The 26,855-nt window shown below is 46.7% G+C and overlaps 1 protein-coding gene and 1 long non-coding RNA gene across 2 annotated transcripts in view; one reads left to right on the forward strand and one right to left on the reverse strand.

Annotated features, from left to right (window-relative positions):
* Positions 1-21,928, reverse strand: part of LOC137549735 (CTD small phosphatase-like protein 2-A) — a 93,530-nt gene extending 71,602 nt beyond the window's left edge. Inside the window, exon 1 of the mRNA XM_068271224.1 lies at positions 21,874-21,928. The gene's annotated coding sequence lies outside the window, so the exon portion shown is untranslated. The remainder of the gene's footprint in view (positions 1-21,873) is intronic.
* Positions 6,238-23,715, forward strand: LOC137549761 (uncharacterized). Its single transcript, XR_011026852.1, has 2 exons — positions 6,238-6,327; positions 23,586-23,715. It is a non-coding gene; the product is annotated as an uncharacterized lncRNA (long non-coding RNA).
* The last annotated feature ends 3,140 nt before the right edge of the window (positions 23,716-26,855 follow it).

Below are 26,855 nucleotides of genomic sequence, written 5' to 3' on the forward strand. Positions count from 1 at the left end.
ACCAGAAACAAGCATGCAGCTAATCTTGTCAGATCTAACAGAAGTGTCAGAAACACCTGATCTGCTGCATACTTGTTCAGGGTCTATGGCTAAAAGTAAAGGAGGAAGGGAATCAGCAGGATGGCCAGGCAACTGGTATTGCTTTAAAGGAAACCTAAGATCTAAGTACATAAACGTTTTATACATACCTGGGGCTTCCTCCAGCCCCCTCTGCACCAATCGCCCAATCGCTCCCCCGCCATCCTCCTCCGTCTCCTCATTTGCTAACTAGAAGCCACGTTAGCTTGGCCAGTCGGGGCGTACTGTGCATGGGTCGCCCAGCCGTGCGCGCGCGCTATGCGCCTGCGCAGTACTATTGTGCAGGTGAAGAACACTCCCAGCCGCAGGAGTGCACACACGGGTGAACTGCGCCGACTGGTCAAGCTAACAGGAATTCTACCAGGCAAACAAGGAGGTGGAGGAGGATGGCGAGGGAGCGACTGGTGCAAAGGGGGCTGGAGGAAGCCCCAGGTATGTATAAAACTTTTATATCCTTAGATCTCAGGTACACTTTAAGGCTCTGTTCACATCTAAAATCAAACGCAAGTGTTTTGCGACTAAGGTGTTTTGCAAGTGTTTTGTGATTCATTTCGAAAATCGCCTGTGCTTGAAAAAAGGGCTGAAACCGCCCCTAATGTGAACGAGCCCTAAAAGGAAATAAATATGACAGCCTCCATATGCTTCTTGCGTCGTGTTCCCTTTAAGGCAATGTTTCATTCTCCACAGGAAGCAGAATTCCTGTTTGTAGAGCCAGAACCCTTGTAGATGAATAATCAGATTCTGACCCGACAGATCATTAATCACTCATTAGCATTCCAAATCTGATTAATCTTTTGTAAGGATGATCAATGGGATGCAATTAATTCCAAGTCTCTGAAGCCTTGTACACACTATCAATTATAATTGGCCAATCATTGGCCAATTGTACCACCTCCACGTAGTATGGGAGCTTACCTGCACAGTCATAGTATGCAAAATCGTTTGGCCCTCATACTACATGGAAGTGGTAAAATTGGCCAATCATTGGCCAATTATAATTGATAGTGTGTACAAGGCTTTAGGGACTGAACTTTTTTAAAATTTATGTCAAGGCGGTATATTACTATTAATTTATGGGCTTGTAATTAGTAATGGACGCAAAACTGAAAAAATGCACCTTTATTTTTCAAATAAAATATTGGTGCCATACATTGTACTAGGGACATTTTTTAAATGTTGCAATAATTGGGACAAACAGGCAAATAAAAAGTGTGGCTTTTATACACAGTAAAACGGTTTATTTTAACACTATAATGGCCAAAAACTAAGAAATAATGCATTTTTTTCAAAAAAAATTCTTATTCATGTTAAACTGCATTTAGGATAAAATAATTCTTAGCATACTGTACCTCCCAAAGAAAGCCTAATTGGGGGCGAGAAAAAAAAGTTATAGATCATTACGCTGTGATTAGTAGTAATTAAGTTATTGGCGAAAGAAAGGGAGGCGCGCTGGGGGGGGAGGGGTTGGGGAGAGAGAGAGCTGATTTGGATCTGGATATCCGGATCCAAATTCAATTCGGATTTTGAAAAGGGGTATCCGAGCAGCACTGCACTTAAGTACCAACGGTCTCTGCCCCCTTAAAGGGAAGGTTCAGGGAGGGTGGGTAAAAAATCAAAATCAATTTCCACTTACCTGGGGCTTCCTCCAGCCCGTGGCAGGCAGGAGGTGCCCTCGCCGCCGCTCCGCAGGCTCCCGGTGGTCTCCGGTGGCGCGCCCGACCTGGCCAGGCCGGCTGCCAGGTCGGGCTCTTCTGCGCTCCAAGTCCTGGTACTTCTGCGTCCCACGCCGGCGCTCTGACATCATCGGACGTCCTCCGGGCTCTACTGCGCATGCGCAGAACTACTGCGCTTGCGCAGTAGAGCCCGGCGGACGTCCGATGACGTCAGAGCGCCGGCGTGGGACGCAGAAGTACCAGGACTTGGAGCGCAGAAGAGCCCGACCTGGCAGCCGGCCTGGCCAGGTCGGGCGCGCCACCGGAGACCACCGGGAGCCTGCGGAGCGGCGGCGAGGGAACCTCCTGCCTGCCACGGGCTGGAGGAAGCCCCAGGTAAGTGGAAATTGATTTTGATTTTTTACCCACCCTCCCTGAACCTTCCCTTTAAGGACCAAAGACTGCTGGTACGAAGGCGATGGAATTCGGACGAATCGCCGCAATCTGGGATCCTTCTAACATCCACTCTGCCGTCTCTATGACAGCAGTGTCATGTGAGCCGGTCAGGAGCTTTCATTGGCTCCTGACCGGTCTATCAATGTAAGCCAATGAGACCATTGATAGACACGGCCAGGAGCCAATGAAATCAGCTCCTGACCGACTCACATGGCTCTGCCGTAATAGAGACAGGCAGAGCCAGTGGGCTGCTGCGAGAGACGTCGGGTTTGAGCGGCACAATCGGTGGGGAGCAATGGAAACAGCGGATGTGCACTGCGGGCGGTGATTGAAATCTAGAAAATACAAAAAGTCTACAGTTGGACACAGAGTAGATACAGTGGCGGACACAGCCAGCAGTGGGCCCCTGTGCAAAATTGTAATTGTGGGCCCCTATGACCTGCTATGGGCGTGGCTACAACCGCGGCAAAAAATAGTGGATACGCGTCGCGGCAAAAAAATGGGCGTGGCAATGACCGGATGAGGGCGGAGCTAACTGTAACTTAAAGCGAACCCGGGGTGAGGGTTTATTTCCTTTTAAACAATACTAGTTGCCTGGCGGCCCTGCTGATCTATTTGGCTGCAGTAATAAACTGAACAGCAACAAGCATGCAGCTAATCTTCTCAGTTCTGACAATATTGTCAGAAACCCCTGACCTGCTGCATGCTTGTTCAGGGTCTATGGTTGAAAGAATAAGAGGCAGAGGACCAGCACGGCAGCCAGGCAACTGGTATTGCTTAAAAGGAGAGAAATATGGCAGCCTCAATATTATTCTCACCTCAGGTTCCCTTGAAAAGTGCAACGCAAAGACAGTGGGCCCAAGTTTTGGTGACCCTTTCCCCAGAAAATTCACATAATTGTGCAGGTTTTCTCAAGAAAATACACATATATGGCCAGAAAATACGTGCAATCATGTCGGCAGATATGCCCAGAAAATACGTGCAATCAAGTCGGCAGATATGCCCAGAAAATACGTGCAAACAAGTCGGCAGATATGCCCAGAAAATACATGCAATCAAGTCGGCAGATATGCCCAGAAAATACGTGCAAACAAGTCGGCAGATATGCCCAGAAAATACGTGCAATCATGTCGGCAGATATGCCCAGAAAATACATGCAATCATGTCGGCAGATATGCCCAGAAAATACGTGCAAACAAGTCGGCAGATATGCCCAGAAAATACGTGCAATCATGTCGGCAGATATGCCCAGAAAATACATGCAATCATGTCGGCAGATTTGCGAATAAAATACATGCAATCATGTGGCAGACCTGCCCAGAACATACACCTGCTAATATAAATAAAACAAAAACATTTACTCACCTGCAGCAGCAGACCTCCTGTCCCAGCCTCCATCCGGCGCGCAGCTCCCATGGGTGGTTGGGTGGATAGGTAGCCTAGTGGGTGGGTGAGTGGGTGGGTGGGTTGGTAGCCTGGTGGGTGGATGGGTAGGTAGCCTGGTGGGTAGGTAGCCTGGTGGGTGGGTGGGTAGGTAGCCTGGTGGGTGGGTGGGTAACTAGCCCGGTAGGTAGGTAGGTAGCCCGGTGGGTGGGTAGGTAGGTAGCCTGGTGGGTGGGTAGGTAGGTAGGTAGCCTGGTGGGTGGGTAGGTAGGTAGGTAGCCCGGTAGGTAGCCGGGTGGGTGGTTAGGTAGGTAGCCTGGTGGGTGGGTTGGTAACTAGCCCGGTAGGTAGCCGGGTGGGTGGTTAGGTAGGTAGCCGGGTGGGTGGTTAGGTAGGTAGCCGGGTGGGTGGTTAGGTAGGTAGCCGGGTGGGTAGGTGGGTGGGTAGCCGGGTGGGTAGGTAGGTAGGTAGCCGGGTGGGTGGTTAGGTAGGTAGCCGGGTGGGTAGGTAGGAAGCCTGGTGGGTGGGTAGGTAGCCGGGTGGGTGGGTAGGAAGCCTGGTGGGTGGGTAGGAAGCCTGGTGGGTGGGTAGGTAGGTAGCCTGGTGGGTGGGTAGGTAGCCTGGTGGGTGGGTTGGTAACTAGCCCGGTAGGTAGCCGGGTGGGTGGTTAGGTAGGTAGCCGGGTGGGTGGTTAGGTAGGTAGCCTGGTGGGTGGGTGGGTAGCCTGGTGGGTGGGTAGGTAACTAGCCCAGTAGGTAGCCGGGTGGGTGGTTAGGTAGGTAGCCGGGTGGGTAGGTAGGTAGGTAGCCGGGTGGGTAGGTAGGTAGGTAGCCGGGTGGGTAGGTAGCCGGGTGGGTAGGTGGGTAGGTAGCCGGGTGGGTGGTTAGGTAGTTGGGTGGGTGGTTAGGTAGGAAGCCTGGTGGGTGGGTAGGTAGCCGGGTGGGTAGGTAGCCGGGTGGGTGGTTAGGTAGTTGGGTGGGTGGTTAGGTAGGAGGCCTGGTGGGTGGGTAGGTAGCCGGGTGGGTAGGTAGGTAGGAAGCCTGGTGGGTGGTTAGGTAGTCGGGTGGGTAGGTAGGAAGCCTGGTGGGTGGGTAGGTAGGTAGCCGGGTGGGTAGCTATCCGGGTGGGGGGCCCGACTCCTATCCTCCCCCCCTTCCTCACCTCGGGGGGCCCCCTCCCGATATGTGCGGCGGGAGAGCGAGCGGCAAATGCAGGAAGTCTTCAGGGCTCTCCAGGCATCCGCTAGAGGCCCAGCCGCTGAGTCTCCAATATGTCTCCAACTGGAGACATATTGGAGACTAAGCGGCTGGGCCTCTAGCGGATGCCTGGAGAGCCCTGAAGACTTCCTGCATTTGCCGCTCGCTCTCCCGCCGCGCATATCGGGAGGGGGGCCCCCCCGAGGTGAGGGAGGGAGGATAGGAGTCGGGGGGCCCCCCGGGAGAAATAAAATAATTAAAAAAAAAATATAAAAAAAAAAAAAATACTTAATGGGCCCCTGAAGAAAACGGAACTTCAGGGGCCCTCGTGCGGCGGCACGGCCTGCACGGCCGTATGTCCGCCACTGTGTAGATATCAAAACAATTTCAGGTGTATTTACAGGTTTCCTCTGTTGCTATGTAGCATATCCAATTTCATGTAAGGACTGGTTCACACCAAGAGTGCTTCAGAGCACTTTCAAAAGCACTAGAGTTTAGATAAGCACTGGGCTGAAGTGTTTCAAAACAAACGCTAGTTCTGCAGCATTTTGGAGGCAATTACGCCTCAATATAAAGTATAGGAAAACTGTGAAATGTTTTAAAAATTGCAGAACAGCAATTTTCAAAGCATTTTTTGGTCCAAAGCTGTGCACTTACAGGTTAAAAAGTACATCCTGTGTTGCCCCAAGAACTACAAACTCACTACATGCAAATGCTATAAATTCGCTTGTCATAAATAAAAAATCGTTAAGCACTTGCCAGAAATCGCTTCTGTAAATCTCGACAAAAGTGCTAAGCATTGAGGGCTGGAACCCACTAGAGCAATTTTTGAGGGTTTAGGGAGCATGATAAGTCGCTAGCAATTTCCCTAAACGCTCTGCCAATGTAAATGGATGGTGCAAATTCCACAGCAGCGATTAGCAAAATCGCAAACGCAGGACATGCAGCATTTTGTTAGTGTTTGCTCTTCAATGTAAAGTATATAATCACTGGCGTAATCGCTCATCAAAACTTGCATGGAGCGATTTTGGTAGTGGTTTAAAGTTACTGTACACAGTAACAAAATTAAAATTGATTGAAAGGACCAATCAGACTATAAAACGCTAATCGCTACACAACCGCTGGCAAATTGATTACACTTTTTAAAATCGCTCACTAAAACGCTCATGAAATCTCTTACAAACTGCTCACACAAAACGCTAGCAATTGCGATTAGCGATAGCGTTTTGTAGTGGGTTCCAGGCCTGAAGCTTAACGATTTTTAGTGTGAGCTAGCCCTAAAACATTGCAACTCATTTACAATGGCACACTACTCAGATACAGGCAAATAGGTCATCCTATGTTTCTCCATTTTTTTTTTTCATAGCAGTCCAATCTTCTACAGAGTTGGATTTCCATGGTAATGGGCAACCATGTCACATGACCACTGTCCCGTATTATCAGTTTCCAATATTACAAAAGTAAACCAGAACTGAGCTCCTATATCCCAGATTGTGTATGGCTGACAGCTCATTGGAACATAAGTAGTCCCGCCATAAGCCATGAACAAAAAGCTACTCAAAGTAAGCCCTTTATTCTACCTAACAACACATATCGGAAGCTGAATATTTTAACACTCTAACATTAGAGTCATAGTTTATATACAAATGTGATACACAAGCTATTTACATATGTAATTTCAGCAATGGGCTTGTCTCAGCAATATTGCTGTATTCTGTTTAACAATAGTTATCTTACCAGCGAAGATCACAGACAACATATATCTTTGCAAGGAAAGCAAGTCAATCCCTCCTTTCACTCAGCAATGGAAGAGAACAATGATTGCTAACTAGCTGCACCAGGATTAAATTAAGTTTCTTAACCTTTTGTCTGCTGGATGTAATAGCATTGTACAAAGAAACATCGGGCCCTATTCACAAAGCATTACCGCATTGGGTAATGCTGAAAACAGCTGATTTTACCAATCACCTTCCCAAATTACAATTAACTAAACTTATATGCACACAGAAAATCAGAGTTTCCAACTTGTGAGGTAAATTACTGACTTGTTCGGTAATTACTTCAAGAAATGTCAATTCACAAAGATTTCTGCATTTTCTCCAGCTCACAGCAGCCGATAACTCGCTCTCCCCATGCTGTCTCTGTGTGGTGGATTTGACAGGCAGCCTTTTGGGAAAGCCAGGAAGCCAATAGGGAGAGCCACACAGCCTGCTTCTTCATTCTGATTTGATGCGATGGGGTATCAGGTGGGTCTCTCACAGTAACAAAGCAGAGGAAGCTAACAATTCAAAGGGCTTTCCTGCATCCCTTTAGATGTGTAAATCTGTATTCTGGCATATAGAAGAGCCGGAGCGGTGGTTTTCGGCACTGCTAGAGTTGGGCGCAGCCGGCGCAACCATAGACTACAAGGGGAATCACAACTGAGCAGCGCTCAGTGAGTAAAGTCGGCGCCGTCAGAAGACGGAGCTGAGGTTGCTTAAAAAACATAATAAGTCAGCCTCCAGCAATCACTGGAAGCCGAATTATATCATTCCCCCACTATCCATGGCGGCCTGCAATGGCGTAGGGCCCGCGGACGCAACGGTCGCCATGGCGACCGGACCCGGCTCCTGAGGAGGCAGGTGAGGGGCCCGGCGGGCCCATGTCCGTGGCGGGCTCACCTCCCTGCGTTCCAATCGACGCTGATCTCCTCTCTGCATAGAAGCTGTTACACACACTGCTTCCGGCAGTGTGTGTATCAGCACCTATACAGAGCGGGAGGAGATCAGTGGCGATTGGAACCAGGGACGGAGGTGAGTTCTGCCTACAGCGCTTCCGTGAGTGCTCACTCTGCATCTGAGGGGGGGGGGGGGCCCGGGGAGAGGAAGGGAGGGAGAGGTCGGGCTGCCCTCGCTGCGGCTCCCCCCTCCATTATGGGGGGGGGGGCCCATACCTACCCTATCCTGGGGGGCAGCTACCTACCTAATCTATCCTGGGGGGCAGCTACCTACCTAATCTATCCTGGGGGGGCAGCTACCTACCTAACCTATCCTGGGGGGGGCAGCTACCTACCTAACCTATCCTGGGGGGGCAGCTACCTACCTAACCTATCTTGGGGGGGGGCAGCTACCTACCTAACCTATCCTGGGGGGGCAGCTACCTAATCTAACCTATCCTGGGGGGGGGCAGCTACCTATCCTGGGGGGGCAGCTACCTACTCTAACCTATTCTGGGGGCAGCTACCTACCTAACCTATCCTGGGGGGCAGCTACCTACCTAAAGTATCCTGGGGGGGCAGCTACCTACCTAACCTATCCTAGGGGGGGCAGCTACCTACCTAGCCTATCCTGGGGGGGGGGCAACTACCTACCTAACCTATCCTGGGGGGGCAGCTACCTACCTATCCTGGGGGGGCAGCTACCTACCTAACCTATCCTGGGGGGGGGAAGCTACCTAATCTAACCTATCCTGGGGGGCAGCTACCTAACCTATCTTGGGGGGCAGCTACCTAACCTATCCTGGGGGGCAGCTACCTACTCTAACCTATCCTGGGGGGCAGCTACCTACTCTAACCTATCCTGGGGGGCAGCTACCTAATTTACCCTGGGGGGCAGCTACCTAATTTACCCTGGGGGCAGCTAACTAATCTATCCTGGCGGGCAGCTACCTAATCTATCCTGGGGGGGGCAGCTACCTAATCTATCCTGGGGGGCAGCTACCTAATTTAACCTATACTGGGGGGCAGCTACCTAATCTATCCTGGGGCGCAGCTACCTAATTTAACCTATACTGGGGGGCACCTACCTAATCTAACCTATAATGGCGGGCACCTACCTAATCTAACCTATAATGGCGGGCACCCACCTAATCTAACCTATAATGGCGGGCACCCACCTAATCTAACCTATACTGGGGGCACCTACCAAATCTAACCTATACTGGGGGGGCACCTACCTAATCTAACCTTATACTGGGGGGCACCTACCTAATCTAACCTATACTGGGGGGCACCTACCTAATCTATCCTGGGGGCAGCTACCTAATCTATCCTGGGGGGCAGCTACCTAATCTATCCTGGGGGGCAGCTACCTAATCTAACCTATCCTGGGGGGCAGCTACCTAACCTATCCTGGGGGGCAGCTACCTAACCTATCCTGGGGGGCAGCTACCTACTCTAACCTATCCTGGGGGGCAGCTACCTACTCTAACCTATCCTGGGGGGCAGCTACCTAATTTACCCTGGGGGGCAGCTACCTAATTTACCCTGGGGGAAGCTACCTAATCTATCCTGGGGGGCAGCTACCTAATCTATCCTGGGGGGGCAGCTACCTAATCTATCCTGGGGGGCAGCTACCTAATCTAACCTATACTGGGGGGCAGCTACCTAATCTAACCTGGGGGGCAGCTACCTAATCTATCCTGGGGGGCAGCTACCTAATTTAACCTATACTGGGGGGCACCTACCTAATCTAACCTATAATGGCGGGCACCTACCTAATCTAACCTATAATGGCGGGCACCTACCTAATCTAACCTATACTGGGGGCACCTACCTAATCTAACCTATACTGGGGGGGCACCTACCTAATCTAACCTTATACTGGGGGGCACCTACCTAATCTAACCTATACTGGGGGGCACCTACCTAATCTATCCTGGAGGCAGCTACCTAATCTATCCTGGGGGGCAGCTACCTAATCTATCCTGGGGGGCAGCTACCTAATCTAACCTATACTGGGGGGCACCTACCTAATCTAACCTGTAATGGGGGGCACCTACCTAATCTAACCTATACTGGGGGGCACCTACCTATCTAACCTATACTGGGGGGCAGCTACCCAATCTAACCTATACTGGGGGGCACCTACCTCATCTAACCTTATACTGGGGGGCACCTACCTCATCTAACCTATACTGGGGGGCAGCTACCTAATCTAACCTATACTGGGGGGCACCTACCTATCTAACCTATACTGGGGGCACTTACTTATCTAACCTGTATTGGGGGCACCTAGCTAGCCTATACAGGTGGCAACTATACTGGCTACCTATATTGGAGGCACCTACCTCACTAACCTATACTGGGGGCACCTACCTATCTAACCTATGCTGGGGGCAACTATTCTGGCTACCTATATTAGAGGCACCCACCTAGCTAACCTGTACTGGGGGCACCTATCTATCTAACTTATACCGGCGGTGCCTGCCTATCTCACCTATACTGGGCGCAACTATACTGGCTACCTATGCTGGAGGCTCCTACCTGGCTAACCTATACCGGGGGCAACTATACTGGCTTACCTATGCCTGGCTACCTATACTGGGGGGACCTATAGCTGGCTATAGGGATTCGGATATGTGTGTGCGTCGGGTGTTGCCGGGGGAGGGGGGGCTGTTGTTGCCGGGGGGCCCACATCCAGATTCCGCATCGGGGCCCAGAGGTTTGTAGCTACGCCACTGGCGGCCTGGAGGGGGAATAGTAATTAACACGGCCCGGACTTGTGCAGAAGCAGGATCAGCCATATACCGGCTGTATCCTGCGCCCAAGTCTACCGGCGCCGATTTCAAATGTATGCAGAAGAGCTCCCCCTGGTGGATGCAGCACATCTAAAGGGATGACAGGCTGCAATGGACAGAAAACCTCTGAGGGTGCGTTTCCACTAGTGCGTTGGGGAATCGCCGCGGATTCTCCACGGACGAATTCGCATGCAGGAGCGAAATCGCATGCGGTTGTATGCAAATTTTACCGCAAATTCGCATACGATTTCGCATGGATGACGCTGTGTGCGAATTTAACCATGGCAGTGCCTGTGTGCTTTTTCCTTGATTTCATGCGAATTCGCATGAAAATTCGCATACAAAAACGCCATGCGAATTCCCTATTAAATACATTGTATGCAAATCGCATGCGGTGTGTGCGGTGTCTGAATTCGGATGGCTCTGCTGTGCAGATTTTTCCTGCACAAGAAAACGCTCCGTTTTCCTGACAAGTGGACACAGGTTCATTTACTTTTATTGGTTATGCAAATTTGCATGCGGAGAACGCATGCAAATTCGCGTTAATGGAAACGCACCCTGAGTCACGCACACAGCTCCCTGCCTGCCCGCTGACCTGGTACATGCTGGTAAGTGACACTTACCGAGCAGGGCTTAGTTAATTGAGACATGTTTGTTTGGTAAATTACCGAACTTCTGCCTCGTGCGGGAAAACTTGAGTGAATTTGGAAAAAAAAAGTGTATAATACCAAATGAGATATTTTACCGTTCAAAAAGATTTTACCAAACTGCCCATTGTGAATAGAGCCCATTATGGCCTTTATTTAATTCACTATTAGGAGATGATTTCTCATCTTCTGGTTAAAAATACTGTTCAGCACTCTGCAATGGAAAGGTGTCAAAAGTAGGTGAAAAAGTACTGTCAAAATTATTCTGAGCATTTGCTGGCTGGTGGTGTAAAAGGCATTTTATTGACGAGGTGTAAAAATATTACCCAGCAAAAAAACTTAAGGCCAGTTTCACATTTCACAGCACTTTCAACAACATTTAACGCAGAATAACTCACTGCAATGAAAAATCAGTGCTCTGTTCACAGTGCACACATTGCGTTGGTGACTGACGCTGCACGTTAAGTGAAAGTACTGCATGCAGTGCGTTATACACGTTATTAGCTGAGTTAGACTGTTTGCACATGCTCAGTAATGACTTGGAAGCGTCATTTTCATTGCCAGTATGCGACGATAATGAGGCATTAACTTGCGTTGTGACTTTTTTGGGGCGTTGCGTTGAAATTTGCGTTGCGACTTTAACGTGGCATCAAACCGCAACGTCCTACTGTGAAAGAGGCCTTATGCAGATGAATATCAACATTTACAATCCCATGTGTGTTAGCATTTGACACGTGGTGCAGTTACCAGAAGCAGGAAACTGCATTATTTTGTGCATGAGCGAAATCGTGGCCACACTCAGATGTGACAATGCAATGCATGCTTCTCAACTTCCTGTACGTAATGCTAGCAAGTGACCAGCTGCTGCACAGGCGATACTGAAAGGAAGTGGATTCATTGCCTTCAGTCCCCATGTAGGCATGATTAATACGATCGAACTGAAAATGGGTGACATTATCTTGTATTTGCTTTCAGCATCCAGCTAGGTGTGGGGATTATTATTATTTTTTTTTTTTAAGTATATTCATATTGCTTGTCAGTTGCTATGATCCGCAGCCAAAGTTCTTGATAGATATGCCCCCCTCTTTCAAACATAATTTCCTTTGAAGCACTCAGTACAGAACACCTGATCAGATGCTTCCCCTCTAGCCATAGTCCTGTCTCAGTTCTGCCACATAAGCATCTGAGAACTAAATTATTACTCATACAAAATACAGAGGATTAAATAGAATTACAGCTGGCTGTGAAAAAAAGGTCTAGTCCAAGGAAAGTCTCAGTGTCTGCAGCTGCTAAAGAACAGCCTGAGTTCAGTAAACTGTAGCTTTATGGCCCATACTCACGGGCTACAATTGTCGCCGCAACACGCGGTGCGCGCGTGTTGCGGCGACAGGTCGCACGTGAGTATGCGCCGTTGCACGGGCGCGCACCCCGAACTGTCGCCTGTCGCTGATGTCGCCGGGCGATTGAACTGCTCAATCGCCTGGCGACAGTCGCCGCTGCAACCACGCCACAACTGTCGCTAGTCCGCGTTAGTACGCGGACTAGCGACAGCAACCTCCATTGAAGTATATGGAGCTTCCGGCGGGTGGAGGAGGAACGTCGGCGACAGCTTCCGTCGCGCCGCTGGTCCCTCTTCCGCGTGTGTACGCGGAGGGACCTGGCGAGGAGCTGTCGCCGGCCTGTCGCCCACACGCTCACGTGTGCTGGCGACAGGCCCTAAAAGTTGCCCGTGAGTATGGGCCATTACAGTAGATCAGCAACCAGCAACTTGAACTAGAATGAATAACCAAGTTCATCTAATCAGCCAAACTGTTTATGTTTACATTACAAATTGTTTACATGACATTACTTTTTTTAAAGGACACATAGGCCCTTATTCAATTCAGTTGTTCTCTTAAACTGCAGCTGGAAGGCGCTTAGTGCCCACAGGTATGCAGTTTTGCCTCTTGTGTGAAAGAGGCCATAGGCAGGGAACACACTGAGCAGAATCACGTGTGTTTTCCAGTATGTGCTTCCAGTATGTGGGGGAAATGCATGTGATTCTGCAAAGTTCCCTGCCTTAGGGCTGGTGCACACCAGAGCGGTTCTGAAGCGTTTTTTAAAATGCTTGCAGGGGGAAAACCGCTTGGCTAATGAAAGTGGATGGGATGGTGCACACCAGAGCAGGTCGTTTTTCCCACACACGCAAACTCGAGGGCTGCAGCATTTTGTTTAGATTTCTGAGGCGTTTCTGCCTCAATGTTAAAGTATAGGAAAGTGGAAAACCGCTCTGAAAAACGCTAGATCAGAGCGGTTTTCCAGGCGTTTTTGTTACAGAAACTGTTCAGTAACAGCTTTTACTGTAACAATATTTGTAATCTGCTACACAGAAACGCTGCAAAAATTCTAGGCATGTTTAGAAAACCTCTCTATACATGCCTAAAATCACTCTGAAAATCGGCTACAAAAACCTCTAGCGTTTTTCGGATCTGCTAGAGGTTCTTGGTGTGCACCAGCCCTTTGCTAGACCATCCATCTTAACCACTTAAGGGCCGCGGTTTTAAACCCACCTAGTGGCCAGGCCATTTTTAACAAAATAGGCCACTGCAGCTTTAAGGCCTCGCTGCAGGGCCGCACAACTCAGCACATAAGTGATCCACACTTTATTATTTTTAAATAAATATTTGATTATTTTTTTCTTTATCTTCTAAACCCCCCCCCCTCCCTCCCTCCCCCTGCCGGCCAATCAGCGTGATCGGCTGTCATAGGCTTCAGCCTATGACAGCGGATCACTTCCCTGCCTCTAGAGGAGACAGCCGTGTGACATGGATGTCCACAGTACAGCACTGCCTTAGATCGCAGCGCTGTACAGGGCTATTAGACAGCGGTTTCGCCGTCTAACAGTCTCCGAGCAGCAAACGCTGCTGGGAGAGTGAAGGCAGAGCGGAGCTCCGTCATCAGAGCGGAGATGCACGCAGATCAGCGCGCGCAATCTCCTGCAAGCCCCAATAACAGCCACTCACACCAATCGGCGTGGAGTGATCCTGGAGCTGCCGCCGCGTTCACTCCAATTCAGGGATCTAGTCCTGGGAAAAGAGGTGAATGGACTCACCCAACCCTGGCCGCCTCACCCCCCCCCCCCCAACCCGAAAAAAAGAAGATATATACAGTGGGATGCGAAAGTTTGGGCAACCTTGTTAATCGTCATGATTTTCCAATAATTAGTTCTAAAGGTTTTGGAATCAATAAAATCACAACAGTGCCCAATCTATCTGGCACTGGCAGGCAGACTAGAGGTCAATATCTGGCAGTGATACAGGCAGACTAGAGGTCAATTATCAGGCAATAATCTGGCACTGGCAGGCAGACTAGAGGTCAATATCAGGCAATATCTGAGACTGGCAGGCAGAGTGGCAGACTAGAGGTCAATATCAGGCAATATATCTGGCAGTGGCAGGCAGAGTGGCAGACTTGACTGTCAGTGTCACTGAATAAAATGCAGCCAGCAATCCAGTCCTGCTATGGTGGATGGCGCCCATGCTCAAGAAATAGTAAGTGGACGTTGTACACCCGCATTCACGCAGGACTCGACCCCTGCTCCAAATTGTCGTGGAGCGGTCCGCAAGTAGTTAAGGGGTCCAAACACTAGACAGCTTTTTAATAGATTAGACATTCGATTTGATATAAGAATTAAATCTAAGGTGCTAGTTAGGGGACTCAGCAGTAAGCCTCATGGGGAAATTCTGCTAACATGATTGGGTGGATGCAGGCGCTGTATACCTTTGGTGTACCATAGTTTGGTTGAAAAAAGACATCCGTCGATCAAGTTCAACCAGAAAAATAACAAAACAAAAAACCTGTCCTGAACCCGCACATATCCCAGATGCATAGTTCCCAACTGTCCCTTTTTCAGAGAGACAGTGCCTCTTTGGGCACTCAACCCCTCTGTCCCTCTTTCTTCCTCATTTGTCCCACTTTCAAGACTCCTGTACCGATTTATGTAAATATTTTTATTTTTTATACTGAAAAATGTCTTTAACTTGTTCTGGACCAATGCAGTACGAATCTACGTCCAGCAGGTGGTGCTGAGGCTCTGACTGGACATAGATTAAACATCGCAACATCGTCAGCCTGTTCTGCGCTCCACGGCGCAGGTCACGTGGTCTGGCCGACGTCATCTGGATGCTACTGCGCAGGCGAAGAACTACTGCGCCTGCGCAGTAGCGTCCAGATGACGTCGGCCGGACCATATATGAATTCTTTCTGGTATCAGTGACTAGAGATGTGGCGGGGGTGTGGGTGTGTTTGAACTTGCCCCTCTTTCTTTTCTCAAATAGTTGGGAGGTTTGCAGTTGGACTCTAGGAGAAGGCAAAAAAACCTTTCAAGGCTTGGGCCAATTCTTTCCCAACTTCAAATGGCAGTCAGATAAATCCATGCATCAACCCCACTGGAAAATACCTATTAATTATAGTCATGGATACCCTTTGAAGCAGGGAAAGCATTAACTCCCGATTTAAATGCAGATATGGGACTTGATTCACAAAAGAGTGCTAACTGTTAGCACGGCCGTTTTCTCGCGAATTTTCGTTACCGTTTTTGCGCGAAAATTCACGTTGGCGCGCGAAAAATGATAACGATTTCATGCAAAAATTGGCGTTTGAAAGCGAAAAAGTTTGCGCGCAAAAAGTCACGATCGTGCGCAAACGCTAAAATTTGCGCGAAAACGGCCGTGCTAACAGTTAGCATTCTTTTGTGAATCAAGCCCATAGAGTTTGCCATAACTATTTCCTGAGGTAGTATATTCCAGATTTTAACCACTCTCACAAAATCTCCCTATGAGGTTTGCTGCTGTGTCACCTCAATCATGCTAGCACCTTGTAATGTAAAAAATGTTCTGTATAATATACAGAAAAAAAAATATTGCGGAGGCATTCGATGTAATGCAGGCAAAGAAGCACCTGATTAATGTGCACCGTTATTGACTAGCACTGTGCACATCAATAAGTGCACTACTAGCAATGCTCTGCATGATCTGCCTTGTATTTCAAGATGGGTGTAAAGTGAGGTGTAAAGTGTTCATAGACTTTGAATTACACTTTGTTACAGTCTGCAAAACTTTGCTCGTTACAGCACAATGCATAAGGGTCAGTTCACTCTTGTTTAAAATCTGTGACTTGGCCCGGACCGAAACTGAAGCCATGGATACCAATGTTAAAAATAGCAGCCGTCTTTGCACACTTTAAAGAGAACCTAAACTGAGAAGGATATGGAATTTTCCTTTCCAAATAATACCAGTTGTCTGACTCTCCTGCTGATCCTGGGTCTCCAATACTTTTAGCTACAGCCCCTGAACAAGCATACAAATCAGGTGCTCTGACTGAAGTCAGACTGGATTAACTGCATGCTTGTTTCAGGTCTGTAATTCAGTCACTACTGCAGCAGGATTGCCAGGCAAAAGGTATTTTTTAAAAGGAAACATCCATATCCCTCTCAGTTTAGGTTCCCTTTAAAAAAATGGTTCATAGGATCCGGTTTAAAAAATCGAATAGAGTCCAGATTTGCAACATTTTCACGGAGCCCGGATACCCGTGTAGGCAATGAAAGGCAATACAAAAAACAATTTCCCTCAAGGAAGGTAAATGCTTCCCCACTTGCTGCATTTGCAAATAGCTGGAGGGGGAGTGGGGACGAGTGACCCAGGTGAGCAGGGGGTCCACCCCCCCCCCCCCCACCGCTGTGCCCACTGCCCCCCTTCCTGGCTGCCACCCCTTCCAGCTCGGCTTCCTCCATCCTCCTAAGCTTATGGGATTCTGCGCTGGCAGACCTCAAAATACAGCCGACAAGTGTACCAGCTGTTGTGCAGATGCAGTAGCGCCTGCAATATTTAACTTTCCCAGTCCAGCGCAATGCAGTTGCGGCTTGCCGATCGGGCTCAGGCGGAAATAGCTGAGCCCATTCTGGTCCACTCTACTGGCGCAGATGCAAGTCGCCTGCACCTGTGCAGTAGATCAGGCTAGGCTATTTCCGCCTGAGCCCAATCAGAATGCCGCTGCTGCGTCTGCGCTGGATCACGGTAGGTAAATATTTACCTCTCCGATGTTCAGGGGCTGCCAGCGCTGGATCTCGGAGTGTGAAGAGTATGGAGAAAGTCTCATTAGGATCCAGAGACTTCCCCCTCCCGAGGTAAGTATTCCCTAGGGGGAAGGGGGGTTTTATTACATATTTTCTTTAAAGGGAACCTCTACTGAGTAAAATTATTTAAAATACACACGAGGTAACTTTAAATGAACATTACATAGTTACCTTGCCATCAGTTCCTCTCAGAAGCTCACCATTTTCTTCTGACAATGATCCCTTCCAGTTCTGACAACATTTTGAAAGAACTAAAATCTATCAGTTGCTGTCAGTTACAGCTGAGAGGACAACTGATGTCAAGGAAATGAACAGCGCTACTTAAAAACAGACAAGTGCCTACCTGCAAAAGTGTGCAAGCCCCACTTGTGGGATAAAATACTAATTTAATTCATTTTTGGTCAGCTGCTCCCACTTAACAGCTTTGCTTTTAGTGTATATGCAGAGTTTCTGTTTGGGTTCAAGGTGCGTTTGCAGTTTCTGGGGGGGCTCAGCGCACCTCTGATTCGAGGCCATTCTGAGGCGGCCTGGTGATGCGCTGATCCACCTTTTGCGCAGGACAACTGATGTGCCAAGTAATGTCTATGTTTCCCTATGGCTCAAGTGGGCAATGTTATAGTTTAACTGTGTGCTGACCAGAAAGCTGTTATGGGGTAATGGCCATTTTCAAAATGGAGGACAGAGAATTCCCTTGACCACAGTGGACAAACAGGACGCGGAAAAGGAGAACGAGATTAAGGAGTAGACTACACAGGAGGTAAATATGACTTGTGTATGTTTATTTTGACTTTTAATTTTCAGTTCAGGTTTTCTTTAAAGTAAAAAATGAAAAATAAAACAGTGGATGAATTGTACTGTATTTCCATATGCAGTGCTTTTTGATTCCCCATATAGTGTTTCCTTATGCATTTATGGCAGAACAAATGGGTAGTGGCCTCACCACCCACTACCTCTCAGGACCTTAATTATAAATTTTAGCTCCTCCCACAGTCCATGTTCTTTTTTCTGTCTTCACCTCATGTGACCGAGGGAAATGTAAACACAAAGAAGAACCAACAAGATCTGACGTAGGATCTGGTTTATTTGGGAGCAAGATTTCAGATTTGATTGGTAAACTCATAAAATCCAGAGGCTTGAGAATGATGGACGCTCCATGGGCACAGGCGAGGGATTGTCTAAGGTTACTGGAGGCAATGTCATCAACTATCCCCATGATATCCTGGGCACACTGGCATCTCAGAGATTTTAACCTAGGTATACCCGGTCCCACTTATTACCTGTATAATTTGACCCAGTATTTGGATCATTTGCTGGGGATATATTTCTTTAGCCCTAGCCCTCCATGGAATGGGAGTAGGGACTCCTCAATGTAAGTGTCCGCAAATTTCTGGTTAAGGTGGTTGATGAGGGTCCGTAATATGAAAAGGTGGCCATGGGCTGGGTTGTCACAGGGAAGATTAACAGTGTTATTATTAAAATGCAAGCAACTTGGCAGCATTTCATAGCGGACTCTGGACATTCTTGCAGAATATATGGGCATACATCCTTGGACTAGTAGTGGTGTTGGGTTTTTTTTTTTGTAAGACCCATGTGGAAAGGCAGGCTCCCAAACGTTTTTAAAAAAAATGTATTTGTGGACTTCCACTTTGCCACACAAGGTGAGGTGGGATTGGCCGCTATTGTTTTCTGGCCATAAATATTTGTCTGTTCACAAACAAATTACAGAGAAAGTGTCTGTAATAAACAGATTTAAAAATGCAGTGGTTGAATGCTCTCAATGGCCTCTCGTATACCACTTGGCTGTGAAGGCAGGGATAATTGGAGCCTCCATAGTAGAGGGTGACCACAGTGGGTTGCTAAGTTCATAGGGTAGCTTGTGCCTCTGTGCTACCCTTGATCACATGCTCTGCCTTAGCCTGGCAGCCCTCTGACCTCACTGACTGACGATGCTTGCAGAAACCGCACTGCCTGTTGCCCTCCCATCTGGTTGAGGTGATCCCCCTTCAGTAGCAGAATCAGTGTCACTGTTCATAGCAGGATCAGTGCCCCTTGCCTGCTCCTCTCTCCTAGCTCGCTGAGCTGGTGGTGGCTGGACACTTTATATCAGCGACTCCGAGACTTCTAAGGGAAGCCACTCCGCATCTGACGCTTCTAGTTTTTGCCCTCCGCTGCTGTCCTGCAGAATGGCCCAGGCCTCTTCTGTCGTATATATCCTCTTTGACATCTTAACGAGGCAGACACAGGTAGGTGGGGATATATATATATATACATATATATACATATATATATATATATATATATATATATATATATATATATATATATATATATATATATACACAGTATTTATATACCTGGGGATGAGTAGCACAAACCAAATTTTATGCAATACTATGCAAAGCATGCACGCAGCACTGGAGATCCCTAGTCTCCATAAGAAATATATAAATACAAAGGGGCTGCAGCACACAACAGGAAAGCAGTGACAGGGGCTCCTGGCCATGCCCCAACACGTCTAAGCTCACCAACTGCGCCAGTGTCCCCAATCTGGTGAGTCCTACTCTAACCAGGCAAAAATGCTATTTTTTTTAATCAGCGTTCTAGTGGAAACTATTCCCAAAGCCCAATGGTCAACTAAATGGGAGAAAGGAAATTAAAAACACCTCACCTTCTACTAGCTACTGATTGAACTATGAGCTCCGCTCATTTATATGCTTAACTGTGCTGGAGGTGGGCGTGGTTATGCACACTCACAGGGGAAAATAATATATACCAGGGGATGAGCAGCACAAACAAAATTATATGCAATACTATGCAAAGCATGCACGCAGCACTGGAGATCAGTTATCACGCTTTAAGAGTGGTGTGGCGGGTTCTGACATGGTAGCTTTAACCAGGCAATGTGCCCATTTACAGTGGCAGTGAAGCATAAGTTCATTGTATTGCAAGCTTCATTGTATGGTTGCACTGTGTTTTTAATACACGGTGCAACTTTTTGCCAGCGTTGTGTTGCGATGGTATTGAAACCCAATTGCATAGTGCGAATGGGCCCTATGTGTTTTTTACAACCCACATATATTGTTGTAATAAAATGATTCTTTAGTTAAAGCTGTGTTGTCATATTTTATTTTCTCAGCCTACCACAAGATAGCGCTTCTTGCTCACATGCTGTGCTGTTTGATTGGGATGGCTCCTTAAGGCGGATCCGAGATGAAAAACTAACTATAACAAGTAACTTGTCTATATATCTTATGTAAAGTTTAGATCGTTTACACAGCAAATCTAGCTGCAAACAGTTTTAATAGAATATGATTATTTAATCATGTGATACAATGACAGCAGCCATGTTGCTTGTAAACATTACACAGAGGCAAGCTTATCTGCATTTTGAGCAAAAAAACCTAATCCCCCCTCCTCCTCCCTCCTCCCCTCTGTCTCTGCCTCTGAAATCTCTGGCTAGTAATACCTCCCCCCTCCTCCTGCCCAGACTGAGCTCCCATGAGCCCATGCTACTGTCTGAAAGTGCCTCGGCTCTCTGAAAACCTGTGGGTCTGGCTCGTTTAGTTTATAGGGAATTAGAGTATTAAAACTAAAACAAAAAAGTATTTGGCTTGAGGAATGCCCTATAAACAATAGGAAAGGAACACAATTATGCAATGAGTAAAAGTTCATCTCGGATCCACTTTAAGTCATTTGTAACAGTTTGTTTGTTTGTTTGTTTTTTTGGCTGCCAAGGAAAAAGGGGGTGAGGCGAGGCCAAAGCTGTAAATCTGCTTTCTGAATGTTAAGAATGTTTTTTTTTCTTGTAAACATTACAGATTTTTGTGTAATCATTAACTGTGCTCTTATGGTAAATTAAGTAAATAAACTGACTTCAGTTCCCCTTTAAAAGATCTGTCTGCTTGGCAGAGTCATGATATGACCCAACAGGCCCAAGCCTCACATCTGGTACATTTGGTCAGAAATTACACAGTTTAAGAAGTATGCCTGATAGATGGTCAAGGGGAGACTTTCATATTAATATTAATGGTATGTTTTGCTTTCTTGACTTTAGGAGAGGTAGGTGTAAATGGCTGCTTAATTACAATAGCTGTAACTTCTTTAAAAACGTTAGCACTTTGAAAAGCGCTTGGCTAATGTATTTGAATTGGATGGATCACACCAGAGCAATGTGATTTAACGCGGGTCCTGCAGCATTTCTGCTGATTTCTGAGGCGATTCAGCCTCAATGTGAAGTATAGGAAAGTGGAAAATCGCTCTGAAAAGTGGTAGATGTGGGCGACTTTCCAAGCATTTTTGTTACAGAAGCTGTTCAGTTCCAGTTCTACTGTAACAAAAAATAAAAAACGTTACACCAAAACGCTCCAAAAATTGCTAGGCATGATTAGAAAATCGCTAGGCACATGCCTAGAATCGCTCTGAAAAATCACTACAAAAAGCGATGAGTGTTTGCGATTACACTAGTGCTTTTTGGTGTGCACTGACCCTAAGGGCTGGTTCACACGGACACTTGTGCAGTGGTAAAGGATGGCGCTTGTCGTTTAAGCTCTTCCCATTCAAATGAATGAACAGAGCCAGTACCATCGTTTGAGCAAATGCTGCATTTAGATCTTGATTTTTTTTCCGGTCCTCTGAGGCGATCATTGATGCAACAAGCTGAAATTTAAGGAGGAAATGTATAGCTGTGTCTTATAGTCACCTTCCTCAGTGCATGTGAGAATGACTGTTGACTCCACTTGGATATTGCATGAATACAGTACATCCAATTGTTATTTTGAAGAACAGACATACAGTTGCTATGGACACCATGTATAAATACTTCCCACACACAAAGTCCTGTGTTGCAGTTTTACCTCTTCTAAGGGTACAGAGAAACCTGTTCTGGTTTACTTGAAGACCAGGGCCAACTGATCATGCCACCAATGTCACATGACTAGAGATGATGACAGTTAGCCAACGGGAACAGCTTAGTGAGGCAGGGAGGGGCAGCCACAATTTACTACTCAGGCCTGAGTTTCACTCCATTCATATAAAAAATAGAGCTGTAAGGGAAAGCAGGACGAACTAAAAATTATGGGTATAAATACATCTAAATATAGATGTAAAGATATAAAAAACAGTTCTTTGAGATGATGTGTAAAGCATTTTTACTGCAAACATTTGAAATTGATTGCAGACAAAATCATATAAAAGTCTCAATGACACAACTATAGAAAGTCCTTTTCATGGCCATTCTGTGTAAATGTGCACATTATATTCAGAAACAATGCATAACGCATGATAATAAAAACATGCTCTTTTTTATATCTATGTATTTGCTCAGTATTTTGCAGTTTGTTTCTGCTTTCCATGGTTGTTCTCCTTTTTCCCAACGTTTTCCTTTGGGAACCTGTGGCATAAATGTTTGTGGGGAATTGTAAACCAGCATGACATGAGGAAACCCAAGTACCCTTAAAGGGACCTTAGAGCAGAGGAATGAAATGGAAATCTGTACTTACCTGGGGCTTCCTCCAGCGCCCTGTAGCCCTCGAGGTCCCTTGGCACTCCTTTGGGTCCCCCACCGTTCTCCCGCTAGTACATAGTCATGTCACTGACTGTCCTCAGAGGAGCTCACAATCTAATCCTACCATACTTATAGTCTAATGTCCTACCATATTAATATTATGTATTTATATAGCACTGACATCTTCTGCAGCACATTACAGAATACACACTGACTGTCCTCAGAGGAGCTCACTATCTAATCCCTGCCAAAGTCATAGTGTAATGTCCTAACATTATTATTATTATTATTATTATTATTATTATTATTATGTATTTATATAGCACTGACATCTTCTGCAGTACTGTAAAGAGTACATAGTCATGTCACTGACTGTCCTCAGAGTAGCTCACTATCTAATCCCTGCCATAGTCATAGACTAATATTTTCACTATAGGATTGTTTGGGGGGAAACCAGTTGACTTATTAGTATGTTTTGAAGATGTAGGAGAATATCAAGTATCTGAATGAAATCTGGGGGCACTTATACCTGGCTTCCTATATTGGGGGAACCTATACCTCGAGTGATACTGGGGGCCCCTATACCTGTACCTGGCTACCTAACCAGGGGGCACCTATACCTGGCTACCTAAAACTCATAGCAAAAAAAGACTTCAAGTGATCTCCACTACTGATTATCACTGTATGCGTGCCAAATGCAGTCCTGTGGAGCAGCTCACTATATACACCAGCCTGTAAAGAGGAACAATAACTGAGATGTGGCCGATTAAGAGGGGGGGGCGCACTTGGGCAGCTCAGCCTCTGTTGGTGATAGACCTTGTCCCGGCCCTGAATGGGCACCTTTATGTTGATAGTTTTAGTTCAACCAGAGGACACTTCCAGGGCTACGTAGTTCCCCTACTCCTACTGTATTTTCCCAACTCGGTCTGTGGGAGTGTGCATTTGATTTTTTAATTTTTTTTTAATATCAGTTTATTTTCAGTTTATTTTATGCATTGATATGGAGGCCTGGACTGAGTGGAACATTTTCTAATTGCAGATTTTTCTTTTTTTTTTCTTCAGACATGATGTGATTGGAAATCCTGCACACATATTGGCCACATCGTTCAGCATCGGATTTGGGTATGGTGGCAGCACTGCACACCTGAAGAGTGTATTAAAAGACCCTTGTATCATAAAATCTTTCTCAAAATCATGGCAAAAACAGTTCCTTTTCATTTTTGCTTCTCAAGCATTTCCATTTTTTTATCACTATTACGCAAGTTCCTAATAGAGCTACTTACAACATTTCATTTATTCTGAAAATGTTAATTGATCTTTAGCTAATGTTTCCCTCTCATTCATTTACTGTTCCCTCAACACTCAAGTGCTTGATGGGAATACAGCTATCAGCATATGTTGTTTTCATTTACTGTACACAGCAGACAAGCTGGATGGTGGTTAGTATTTACGCTTATGGAGCAGCTGCGGGCAGCTGTTAGCTTTGTACTCTAAATGTGATCATCACTGCATTCAATCAAATCAGTCAAATGTAACATGACGAACTCGAGTATGAAAAGACGTAACTAATTTGTTTGCCTTATGACACTTAAAAATTAAGATGTCAATGGTTACATTTATAAACAAAATGGGTATGAATGTTCTTGTGGGGCCCCATCTAAACCTGGAACATGGAGGAGGAATCCAATTGTAGGGAAAAGTGGAATAATGGAGTTTTAAATGCAAGCTGATTTAAATTTAGTAGCAAGAAAAAGTATGTGAAGCCTTTGGAATTATATGGATTTCTGCACAAATTGGTCATAAGATGTGATCTGATCTTCATCTAAGTCACAGCTATAGACAATCACAGTCTGCTTAAACTAATACCACACAAATAATTAAATGTTTTTATTGAACACACTATGTAAATATTCACAGTGCAGGTGGAAACAGTATGTGAACCCTTGAATTTAATAACTGGTTGAACCTCCTTTGGCAGCAATAACTTCAACTAAACGTTTTCTGTAGTTGCAGATCAGACGTGCACAATGGTCAGGAGTAATTTTTGACCATTTCTCCTTACAGAACTGTTTCAAATTCAGCATTATTCTTGGGATGCCTGGTGTAAATCACTTTCTTGACATCATGCCACAGCATCTCAATCGGGATGAGATCAGGACTCTGACTGGATCACTCCAGAAGGCGTATTTTCTTCTGTTTAAGCCATTCTGTTGTTGCTTTACGTCTATACTTTGGGTCGTTGTCCTGTTGCAACACCCATCTTCTGCTGAGCTTCAGCTGGTGGACAGATGGCCTTAAAGAGACTCTGAAGCGAGAATAAATCTCGCTTCAGAGCTCATAGTTAGCAGAGGCACGTGTGCCCCTGCTAAACCACCGCTATAGCGCCGCTGAACGGGGGTCCCTTCACCCCCAAACCCCCCATTGCGACACTTGGTCGCAGACTTGGTCGCTCCTGGAGGCAGGGCTAACGGCTGCAGCCCTGCCTCCAGTCGTGTCTGTCAGCGGCGCATCGCCGCCTCTCCCCTGCCCCTCTCAGTGAAGGAAGACTGAGAGGGGCGGGGGAGAGGCGGAGATACGCGCTGACAGACGCGCGTGGGGCAGGGCTGCGGCGGTTAGCCCTGCCCCAACCAGGAAGCGCTCCCCCGCATTACGGAGGGGATTTGGGGGATCAGGGACCCCCGTTAAGCCGCGGGATAGCGGCAGTTTAGCAGGGGCACACGTGCCCCTGCTATCTATGAGGTCTGAAGCGAGATTTATTCTCGCTTCAGACTCTCTTTAAGTTCTCTTGCAAAATATCTTGATAAACTTGGTAATTCATTTTTCCTTCGATGATAGCAATCCGTCCAGGCCCTGATGCATCAGCAGCCCCAAACTATGATGCCTCACCACCATACTTCACAGTTGGGATGAGGTTTTGATGTTGGTGTGCTGTGCCTCATTTTCTCCTCACATAGTGTTGTGTGTTTCTTCCACAAAACTTTTGTTTCATCTGTCCACAGAATATTTTACCAGTAGTGCTGTGGAACATCCAGGTACTCGTGCAGCAATGTTTGTTTGTTTTTTTGGACAGCAGTGGCTTACTCTGTGGTATCCTCCCATAAACTCTATTCTTGTTTAGTGTTTTACGTGTCATAGATTCGCTAACAGGGATGTTAGCATATGTCAGAGAATTTTGTAAGTCTTTAACTTAAACTCTAGGATTCTACTTCACCTCATTGAGCATTCTGCGCTGTGCTCCTGCAGTCATCTTTACAGGAAGACCTCTCCTAGGGAGAGTAGCAGCAGTGCTGAACTGTTTCTATTTATAGATAATTTGTCTTACCATGGACTGATGGACATCAAAGCTTTTATAACCCTCTCCAGCTTGATGCCTAGAACCCACTACAAAACACTATCGCTAATCGCAATTGCTAGCGTTTTGTATGAGCGTTTTGTAAGCGATTTCATGAGCGTTTTTAGTAGCGAGTTTAAAAAGTGTAAGGTTTTTGCCAGCGATTTTTTTAGTGATTAGCATTTTTAATTCTGATTGGTCCTTTCAATTAATTTAAATTTTTTTACAGTGTGCAGTAACTTCAAAACGCCAGCAAAATCGCTAAGCGTTTATATACTTTGCATTGCAGAAATGCTAACGCTAACCACTAACGCTACATGCTAAAAATGCTGCATGTCCTGAGTTTTGCAATTTGGTAATCGCAATCGCTCTAGTGGAATTTGGCCCATCCATTAACATTAGCTGAGCGTTTAGGGAAATCACTAGCGGTTTGAATCGCTCCCTAAACGCTCAGAAAATCGCTCTAGTGGGTTCCAGCCCTTATGCAAGTCAACAATTCTTGAACATAGGTCTTCTAAGAGCTCTTTTGTGGGAGGCATCATTCACATCAGGCAATACTTCTTGGGAAAAGCAACCCCAAAACTGGTGTTTTTATAGGGCAGGACAGCTGTAACCAACATCTCATTAATTGGACTCTTGGAGATGTCATTAGTCTAGGGGTTAACATACTTTTTCCACCTGCACTGTGAATATTTACATGGTGTGTTCAATAAAAACATGGAAACATTTAATTATTTGTGTGGTATTAGTTTAACCACTTGAGGAACGCAGTGTTAAATCCTCCTAAAGACCAGGCCATTCTTCATTAACCACCTGGGCGGTATGGACGAGCTCAGCTCGTCCATCACCGCCGGAGGCTGCCGCTCAGGCCCTGCTGGGCCGATTTGCGCCAAATAAAGAGCAGCACACGCAGCCGGCACTTTGCCAGCCGCGTGTGCTGCCCGATCGCCGCCGCTCTGCGGCGATTCGCCGCGAGCAGCGGCGAAAGAGGGTCCCCCCAG

This window comes from Hyperolius riggenbachi, chromosome 1 (genome assembly GCF_040937935.1).
Source record: "Hyperolius riggenbachi isolate aHypRig1 chromosome 1, aHypRig1.pri, whole genome shotgun sequence".
Taxonomy (NCBI): Eukaryota; Metazoa; Chordata; class Amphibia; order Anura; family Hyperoliidae; genus Hyperolius; species Hyperolius riggenbachi.